Source organism: Cyprinus carpio, chromosome B23 (assembly GCF_018340385.1).
Source record: "Cyprinus carpio isolate SPL01 chromosome B23, ASM1834038v1, whole genome shotgun sequence".
Lineage (NCBI taxonomy): Eukaryota > Metazoa > Chordata > Actinopteri > Cypriniformes > Cyprinidae > Cyprinus > Cyprinus carpio.
Window position 1 is genome coordinate 5,062,586 of NC_056619.1, and position 9,791 is coordinate 5,072,376.

At 39.1% G+C, this 9,791-nt stretch overlaps 1 pseudogene; it reads left to right on the top strand.

Annotated features, from left to right (window-relative positions):
- Window positions 1-1,847: 1,847 nt before the first annotated feature.
- Window positions 1,848-9,791, top strand: part of LOC122142023 — a 14,158-nt pseudogene continuing 6,214 nt past the window's right edge.

The window sequence follows — 9,791 nt, forward strand, 5'->3', positions numbered from 1 at the left end:
TTTTCTTCTTTGCCTGGATTAACAAACGCACTGATGAATTTTCCCAGTAAAACCAGAAACATTTATTAATGAACCCTTTTTAAAGAACTGTCTCAGATTATTTGAGCTTAAATACATTTGTTCTTTAATTGTCCTCCTGGAAATGCGATAAAAAAATATATATTTATATTTATATTTATATTTATATTTATTTATTTATTTATTTATTTTAAATATTTTTCTTGTTTTTTTTTTACGGTTTTGTTTATTTATTTATTTTTCTTTCAGGTGGATCTGGTGAATATTGGTAGGGACTGATATTGTTGATGGTAATCATAAGTTCACTCTAGACTCATCTGGAGCATCACTGCATCATACTGCACTGGCAGGGTCAGAAAACACACACAAAGCTCTTAAATCTGGATTCTTTTGTCTTTATGTGCAAACATATTTCTGAGACACAAGATGTATATGGGTTTTGCTGCTTTTAAGGTTCTAGTGAATGACAAAAACTGTTTTGTGAGGACATCTGATGTGCTCTCACTATTAAAATCATGTTTCTAAAAAGTTTCTTGGCCGATTCCGATTTTTTGTAAGTGTGACTTGCCGATACCGATTTTTGCCGATTCTGTTTTTCTTTCTAAAAACTATAATTACAGCAAATACAAACAAAAAAAAATTTTTTAATGCAAAAAATAAATTAAATAAATAAAATAAACCAATAAATAAACATTACAACTCCCGATTCTGTTTTTCTTTCTAAATATTATATTAAACAACTCTCAAAATAAAGTGCTCCGTGACTAGAAAAGGGATATAAATAACAATTAACTGAAAAGGAGTTGCTGTATATAACAAAACAGATGTCATTTCCCACCATGTTTCTTAAATGGTCATTTATTTTTTCACTGACCTTATTAAATGTGTCATCTTTCACATCAAATTCTTACATTGTTTCAATTAATTCAGTTAGAGCTATTACCATTCAAATGAAATCATTCTGAACAAACTCAATCTTTTCACTGCAGCAGACACAGAAGCTGCATCTGAAATGACATTAGATGTATTTACACAGACTGTTTGATGAAGCTGAGGTGCTGTAAATGCATTTACACTGCAACATTTCAGATGCATAAAGACTTTTATAGATTGAGGTTTTAAATATTTTTTAAATGTACAAATAAGAAATGCCATGATGGTTTTAAATATGAAACAAAAGCCAGTGGGTGGCAGCAAATGTCTGTTTAAATGAGTGAGTCATTTAGTCCTTCATTCAGCAGATTTATTCAAACGTATAACAAATGTCTTTATGAATGAGTTACTGAATCATAGACTCACTCGATTCATTCAAAAACATGGATTTATTCAGTAACAAACACCGCCGTGTTGCTCGGAGACACAAAACAGTTCTGCTGTGGGTTTGACGAACTATTTTCATCAGCGAGATTGAGCAATAACATAATTTGTCTAAAATTTAAGTCACTTAATTTTAACTTCTTGTTTATTGAACTACTATTGTATAAAAATCACATTGCAGTCATATGGAAACATTTTTATTCGTGCGTACCTAAATCATATTATAAATGTATTTTATTTTTTTTTCTACCGCAGTATGCATCTGTAACTTTCTGTGTATGCTGTTGCACTCATTATGTTTTTGATTTCTGCACCGAGTCTCTCATTCACTCAGGCTGCGCAAGCCTCATCTGACACAACATAAATATATAATCAGTCGCCGTAAGTGTGATGTCAAAACGATCATGCAGAAAACCGGCTAATTCCGGTCCCTGGCCGGGTGATCAGTGCATCTCTAGTCATTAATAATATAGTCTAACAGTCCTCTGTGTGTGTGTGTGTGTGTGTGTGTGTGTGTGTGTGCGCAGGTCAAGGACGTCATGAAGGATGTGATGTCCAGTCTTCAGCAGACCAACAGTGAGAAGATTTTTGCTGAGCTGGGTGAGAAACTGCAACCGCAACTATAACAACGTCAACGTGCTCAACTTCACCACCAGCTGGGCAGACGGCCTGGCCTTCAACGCCATCCTACACCACTTCAGGTGACACACACACACACACACTCGCAGTGCTGGCATGTTGAGGCTGCTGTCAGTGGACTCTCTAGGGAAAGGCTCTGGAGCGTATTGATTGGGTCAGAGGTCAAGAGAGTTTGTGTTCATAAGCTTTAGGTGGAACATATAAACTAAAGGTATAGAAAAAATAAAGCTGATTTGCAATTTATTATCATACAAATTCTCCAAGGATTTTATGCATGTTTGCACCTTTATCACTAAATTCTTTATTATCTTCTGTAAGCAATGTGTAATGTTTATGGATGAAGGGATTGAGAACAAGTCCGTAGGTCCAGATGTAATCCAGACTTTTTCCACTTTTTCTGTTCTGGTTTTGTGGGGAAATCCTCATAATAGGTTTAAACAAAGTGTGTTAAACCGAGCTTAGTACTACACCCTTATTGGCACCCGGAGAGTTATCAGATCTGCAAATATTTATTAAGGAAACACGCAAGGGTGTGTAGCTATGAATGACAGAAGTTTGCAGATGTAGATTCATGTGGAGCTGCTTGAATATCTTCTAGATCTGTGGGCTTCATCCACACCACACAGCAGAAATGTGGTTGTCGGTCCACACCGGTTCGGTTTCGAAACAGTCAAAAAGTGCATTCTGTAATCACAGTGACTACCTGAACTGAATCTCGTCATGGAACGCTGTTGCTCATGTCAGATCTCGTTGATGGTGAATGACTGCAGGTTAGCTTGTTGCTGCATGTGTGACACGGCCGTTTAGACTCTTGATGTGAATTGTGTTTCAGGCCTCAGGGGTTCAGCTGGGAGGAAGTGGTTCATCTATCCCCAGTGGAGAGGCTGGACCACGCTTTCACATTCGCCAAAGATCAACTCAACATTGAGAGACTCCTGGATCCAGAAGGTAAAGAAGCATCGTGACACTAGAACTGCTCTAATTCAGAATAGAAGCAGAATGCTATAAACATCTTCCATCGTTCGGCGAAGTCCAGTCATTAGAGATGACTTCACATTACAGCTGTGAAATTACAGTATTAATATTCTATCTTAACTTTCAAACATTAAGCCATTGGTGACTAATACAGTTGTGAGCCCTTAAAGCTTGCCTTTCCTTTGATGAGTGTTTCTCATTAAAAGTCTGAGAAGATGGTTGCACATGTTGCTTTCCCAAACGCATGTTATAATGGCAGATAATGAGCTGCTCATGTGTGTAAATGAACACAGAGCCGTGCTTCACTATCAAACATTCAGCACATGTATTTATTTTATTAAACCGCAGCCTTCGCAATTTGATAATCACACTAGGCCATATCGCGATATTGATTATTTTTATTTTGATTATTTGTACAGCCCTAACAGACAATTGTCTTTTTGTTAGCGTTCTTGACCATTATCTCCAGCTTACGTGATGTTGGCCTTGATTGGAGATCATGTCAGTTTGTTGTTTACGCCTGAAGCAGGGAATCAAACCAACAAAACAATGCCACTCAACAAATCGGTGTCCAGCACATTCCAGAGCCCAGATCCTGAGACTAATCATCTGGACTTGATTGGATTACATGGCTTTTCCTGAACACAAGTTCACATGAGCCATAACTAATCAGAGCGGCCTCAGAGAGCAACTCCACAAACACGCACACACCCATATTCATATTCATTCTCTCTCTGTGTGTTTCTCAGATGTGGCGGTGCAGTTGCCGGATAAGAAGTCCATCATCATGTATGTGACCTCACTCTTTGCCGTGTTTCCCAATGACATCACGATAGATGACATCAGAGAGGTGGAGACGCTGCCCAGACGCTATAAGGTGGAGCACGAGGATGGACATGCTGTGAGTGCACTGGTTACCCAAAAAAACATGTCTCAGATTGGTGTTCCATCATGTGCCAAAACTGGTTGGATTGCAGTGGTCTTGAGGACATTTTGGCCCTTCTGGTAATGGTTTTATAAGCTTCTCTGGTGGTGTGAAACCAGTTTTCAGGGCTGTTTAATGGCACAATATGTAATTTTCGCCCATGGAGGGCACGTATTCAAAATAAACAGAGACAAAGGCGTAGTTTGATGACACTGTGACTGAGTGTGGAATCATCCTTCGGTCGAGAGTATGTGGAGTAAAGCAGCACTGTTTTATCATACAACACAACATATTAAAGAGTCTTTGGTTTTTCCATGTTTTCTACAAAACAAAACCAGAAATCGAGGGGGTATGACGTCATTGGCAGGCGACACAATGACACTATGGAAACGGTCCGAGTCACTTGTTAAAATTGCTTATTTCTCTGGATTTAAACTTTCGTTGAAACATTTGGGATAATGCAAGTACACAAGTCAGCAAAATATATAACACTGTTCTAGTGGTTTTTGGATATTTTAATTAAAAATCTTACATTTACAGCGAGAACGAAAACTATATTAGTATGCACATCAAAGCTCGATAACGTTATGTTTGTTGTAAGTGCACTGCGGTTTAGTTGTCTGTCGCTTAAAAATGCTGAAGCTCTTTAAAGTCGAGTGGATTCTGATTGGCTGTTAATGTTTTCATTGTTCATCAGGGTGAATGAAATTGTTCTGAAAGTGATTCCAGTGATATTATTCTACTGTCGTTATTGTTTTGGTTGTGGTGTGAGCTTCACTATTCTCGCTGAATTAGAATGCTTATTAAAACTTACAGTTTCTGTTATTGTACTTGGTGTGAACGCCGGCTGTTAATACCATTTTCCCTTACAGAATAATTAGTCTCGTTTATGTGTATGATTAGCTGAAGAAGTTCTGTCGTTCCATGAGTAAATGCCTGTTTACATCACGGCGTGAACGTTTGGTTTGGTTTTTGGTTCAGACCAACACGAACATTTGCATGACATCAGTGTCATATTTTTTATTTGTATTTTTTTACAGAAAGGTTTTCTAATCTCTTTTACATCGCACTTCAAATAAAACAGGCTAGCCAATAAGATTTGCGCTTTTGATCACATGCCCAGGGCCACTACTCTATGTTAAAACTACGTCTTGGTGGTGTTCACGAACGCTAAACGCATCACCGTGGGAAGTAGGGGTGCTGAGGGTACTGCAGCGCCCCCTGGAGTGTAGCCCACGGGGGTTAGGGCTGTGCAATTAATCGCATTCGATTGTTGTTTGTTGCATTTTTCATGTTTTCCTAGCTGATAAAGTGTAAATCAGCAATATATTGATATTTGATATTAATATAATTTATGTCCAATTTGAATGTTTTACTTTCAGAGGCAAAAATCGCCCTCATAATCGCAGCAGATGAATCGTATTCGATTTAGAACGTGATATCGCCTAATTTGTCAGTGAACTACGGCTCTGTGTAGTGAAAGCCGCTCCATCTGAAAGCAGGTGATGCTGATTTAGTACTAATCACGGGACCGTCTTTACTGACGAGATGCGCATGACAATCGAATTCGATTAATTGCACAGCCCTACTGGGGGTGCGGTGTTAAAAATAAATGAATGAATGATTTATTATAAAAAAATAATAAAAATTCTTAATTTGTATATTCATTCAAATTCATTGAAAAAAGTAGCCTAAGCCTACAAAGACAAGGAACAAGAGCATGTAGCACTTATTTTTTTTTATCTTTAATGTTAGATCTTTCCTATTCTTGAAACAAAATTAATTAGTTGCTTAAGGTTGATTCAATATTACTCTTAATGAAAAACATACACACACACAACATCAGCAATGCTACAATGACAATGTCGCTTATTAAACATAAAACTTTCCTGAACGGGACGGATAAGACTGATGTACCCTCATTGTAACACACATAAATGAAAGGGTTTTGATTTTCCCCATATTTAAACGAATGCTTATGGCTCATTATTATTAATTAATGAAAAACAAAAAAAACAAAAAACAAAACATATCTAGGCTATACAGTAAAATAGTACAATGACAAATTCACCTTTATCAAACTTTTAACTTTTATTAACAAAATGAATAAGGATATGTTTTACCCGAGTTTATCACAAATAAATATCGGATTTCTCCTTAGGATAATACAATCGTAGTTCGTGGGTTTATTATCTTTTTAATCCAAACACATCAGCCATATAAAATACAACAATGGCAAATGCGCATATATTAAACATCTAAATTTTAGTAACAAACTGAATACGATGGCTTTATCCTTGTGTTGTAACCCAGATAGCCTGAATAAGGTCTTGTCCCTTATTTTAAAATGAATGCTACTATGCCTTTAAAATGCAGCCTACATAGTCATACATGTTAGTAGTGTTCATTCAATATATTCATAACCAAATCAAAAATACAAAGGTGCTATCTGCCAACTGAAAGCTGATGCTTAAAGACATCAGCATAAATGACTCCCACCCTTTATTACTGAAACTGTTAGTGTCTGAACAACCACAAACACCTTCATGCATCTGTCTAATGACTTCGTGTTTTTATAAGCTCCAGCTAATCCATTGATGGTCCCGATGGCAAATGGGAAGTTATGAGTTTTAACAGATGGCTTCAGCTGTTTCAGATGGGCAATGTCGTAATGAAAGTGTTATACACAGCAGAGCATATATTTAACACAGCCACTTGCTTTATTCAGCATGGCTGTGAACATCAGAGGAAATCATGACTTCATGCAGACGTAGGTGCCTCTATTCATCTGCTCTATACGAGTATAGAGAACATGCACGATGGGATTTCTTGCACACAGGATGCAAAAGAAAGCAATGGCAGTTAGAAAGTGGGGTGTTTTCTGATGAAGAACTGCCGGTGGAAAATGGGCATCACACTGTAGTGGCAGTAAACTACCAGTTTCCTTTTCTCGCTCACACACCGCTCTCTCTCTCTCTCTCTCTCTCTCTCGCTTCTTCCTTTCTCTCTCTGTCTTCTGCTTTCACTGGTAAGAGTGAGTCATACAGTTGTGCAGTGTATATTTTTGTGCCATATCGTGGCACACTGCAGTCAGAGATGGGTGGATTCTCTCTCAATTTTCTTGCATAGCGGTGTAAAAAAGCAGCTGCATGGTATTGGCTTGTTTTTTTTTGACTTGGTACCATGGGTAATAGCATGCTTTTATGTGCATTTTTTATTGTTATACTATAGTTAAACATCAGCATGTTAGGCAGTACGTATATTTAGCCTTGGGTAGTGCCATTTAAGCACTATTATCCAAAACATGGCTTGTATCAGGATACCGTACTTTTAACATGCTTTGTGTAAGATACTTTACCTGCTCAAAACTTAGTCGCACTTAACTAAATTTGTCACAGGATCTTTGCCCTTTTGATCTTAAAAGCAAACATAACACATTCAACCATTCATATAATTCGTATAGTTTTTGACTGACTTGTTTACATTTGTTCCAAATGTGGAAAAAATAGTAATAAAGGATGAGTCAGGTGTGGTGCAGACTTTTAGTTTGTGTTAAACAATACCTTGTATTATCCTCTGATAAGATTACTAATTCGGTGCCTTAGTTTCGGGGGAGTTTTTTTGCATTAGGGCTGAACAATTACATAAGTAGGGCTTAGGGCCATAATGCCTGTATCTTATTGTATAGTTTGTGACTTTATTAAATGAAATTTAATTTTAATAGCATGTTTAGAGACAACACTGTGTTCACATTACGCGTCAAGTCAGACATAAATATTAGTTGGCTTCTTTACAGTTGTTACGTGTAAAATAAAATTATCTTTTTTTCTTAAATTCAGTGAAACAATATAGTGGTAATATTTTTTTTTATATTTAACCAATATTACTATTATTCTCTAGTCATATTGATAGTGTGGTATATTCTGCTGCCCTCTGAACAAGCGCCGGCAAACCTGAAACTTATTTTTTTCTTTTTAAACTTGAAATCATATTTGCAGTTTTTGTGAGAAAATTAGCAATTGTGTTTTTCCCCCCAAACCGTCCCAGCCCTAGGTCTTGCTGCATTTAGATTCTCATCTATGTTTTCTGACCTGCAAACGTAAAGTATCAGAGTTTCCCCTAAAATCAGCTGCAACCTGTAGCATGGAACTACCGCATCGTCTGACAGGTTACAGTAAGTAATTAACCTTGACTCTGCCTTTAATAACCAGGTGAGCTGCTCGTCAGCCACTGGAACCGGATTGACTACCCAGGTCTCTAAAGTCAACTGTTGCGTTAGAACGGAATCATGATTGATTGTTTTCACTCTAAAGCCCTTTAATGTCAACCCTGACAACGAGCTTAACTGAACCATCGCTTTTTTTCATAATCTTGCACAGCCTTCGCGTAGTTTTTTTGCTATTGGCGAATTTTGACTTTTGAGTCTGTCTGAGACCTATATCTTAGGGGATTCACACCTGCAGGTGAATGAGGTTCTCACCTTCAAAGGTTGCAGGCGTATGTTCCTGATTTGTGGAATCAGATCCACAGTTGTTAAGATCCTCATGATTCCCATCCTGCGCGGAGGTTCGGGTGCAGTGTTTACTGATGAGACCGCCGTATGCTAGCCCAAGGGGTTGATGTAGACATCCTGCTGGGACCCTGTGGTGGGGCAATTTGGGTGAGTTCTGCATCTGTCAGATCACAAATATTTCAATGCTGCTTATTCCCATCTTTGCTCGACCGCCCTCCAAACACACACAGGTCTACAGTCGAGCTACAGAGAAAGAAGAGCGTTTTTGGCATCCCAGCATGTGGGGGCCGGGCTGGGAAAATTCCCAGCAGAATATTTTCTGTCTTGAATGACCTTTTCCTCCAGATGAGGCTGTTCTCTGTGCCTTTATTCAGGAACAAAGCGCTTGTTTGAAGACTCAGTTGCTACTGGTAACGGGGGCCCAGGCTGTAGCTGTGGCTCTGGTAGCCAAGTGGCGGCATTCTTGAACTCAAAAAGGCACAAGCTTCCAGCTCATCCTGGAGGAAAAAGACAAACTCTGACCAATAACACCAGGCTTCAACCGTCCCCACATCACTGAACTGCTTTGCTCATGACTTCAGCAAAACATTGACAGAGGAGCGACAGTGGCCCGGCGACTGGCTCACGGCCAGATGCGGGCTCACTGAGGCTGCAAGCCTTTGCAGATGCAGCATGCTGGCCTACGCCCTTCCCCGGCTTTGAGTGCTCGTCGGCAAACGCAACCTGGCCTCCGCGCGAAGATGGAGTCGCTGAGGATCTTGCTGGCTTTGTGGTCTGATTCACCAAATCAGGAACGCCACGCGGCTGCAGTGAACTCGTGCACCTGCGAGTGAGCTCACAAATGCCGGGCTGTGAGCTATGCAGGCTGAAAAAGCGATGATTTAAGCCTGACGGTGACAAAGAGGCTTTTGAAATCATGTTCGACTACAACACTGAACGGTGACTTTAAGTGCTGCAGTCATCCGTTCCGAGCTGACCCGAACCTCGAACCATGCGTGGTTTCCGTGCACGGGGCGGCTGATGAGAAAACTTTGTTTACGTTTTGCGGGTCGAAAATCGAGAAATGCGGCAACTGAAACACGGTAGCTGAGCCACTGCAAAAACTTCGTTATGACACCAGTTTAAAAGAAAAATAAGTTTCGAGTTTCACGGCAGCATTCTTGAGCGGCAGCTCCTGTTTGCATCAATATGACTGAAAGTAATGACCGGTTAAGCAAAAATATTACCACTATATTTAACAGAAAAGACTCGAGCCCGCGACACGCAGTACGGCTGTAGCCAACTGTATTTGTCTTGACGCCACGTAAGTACACGGTTGCTCTGAGCGCAATAACTATTAGAGAATCAAAATTTCATTATCAAAATGCAAACAATAAGATACGGGCGCTAAGGAAAAAAAAAAAA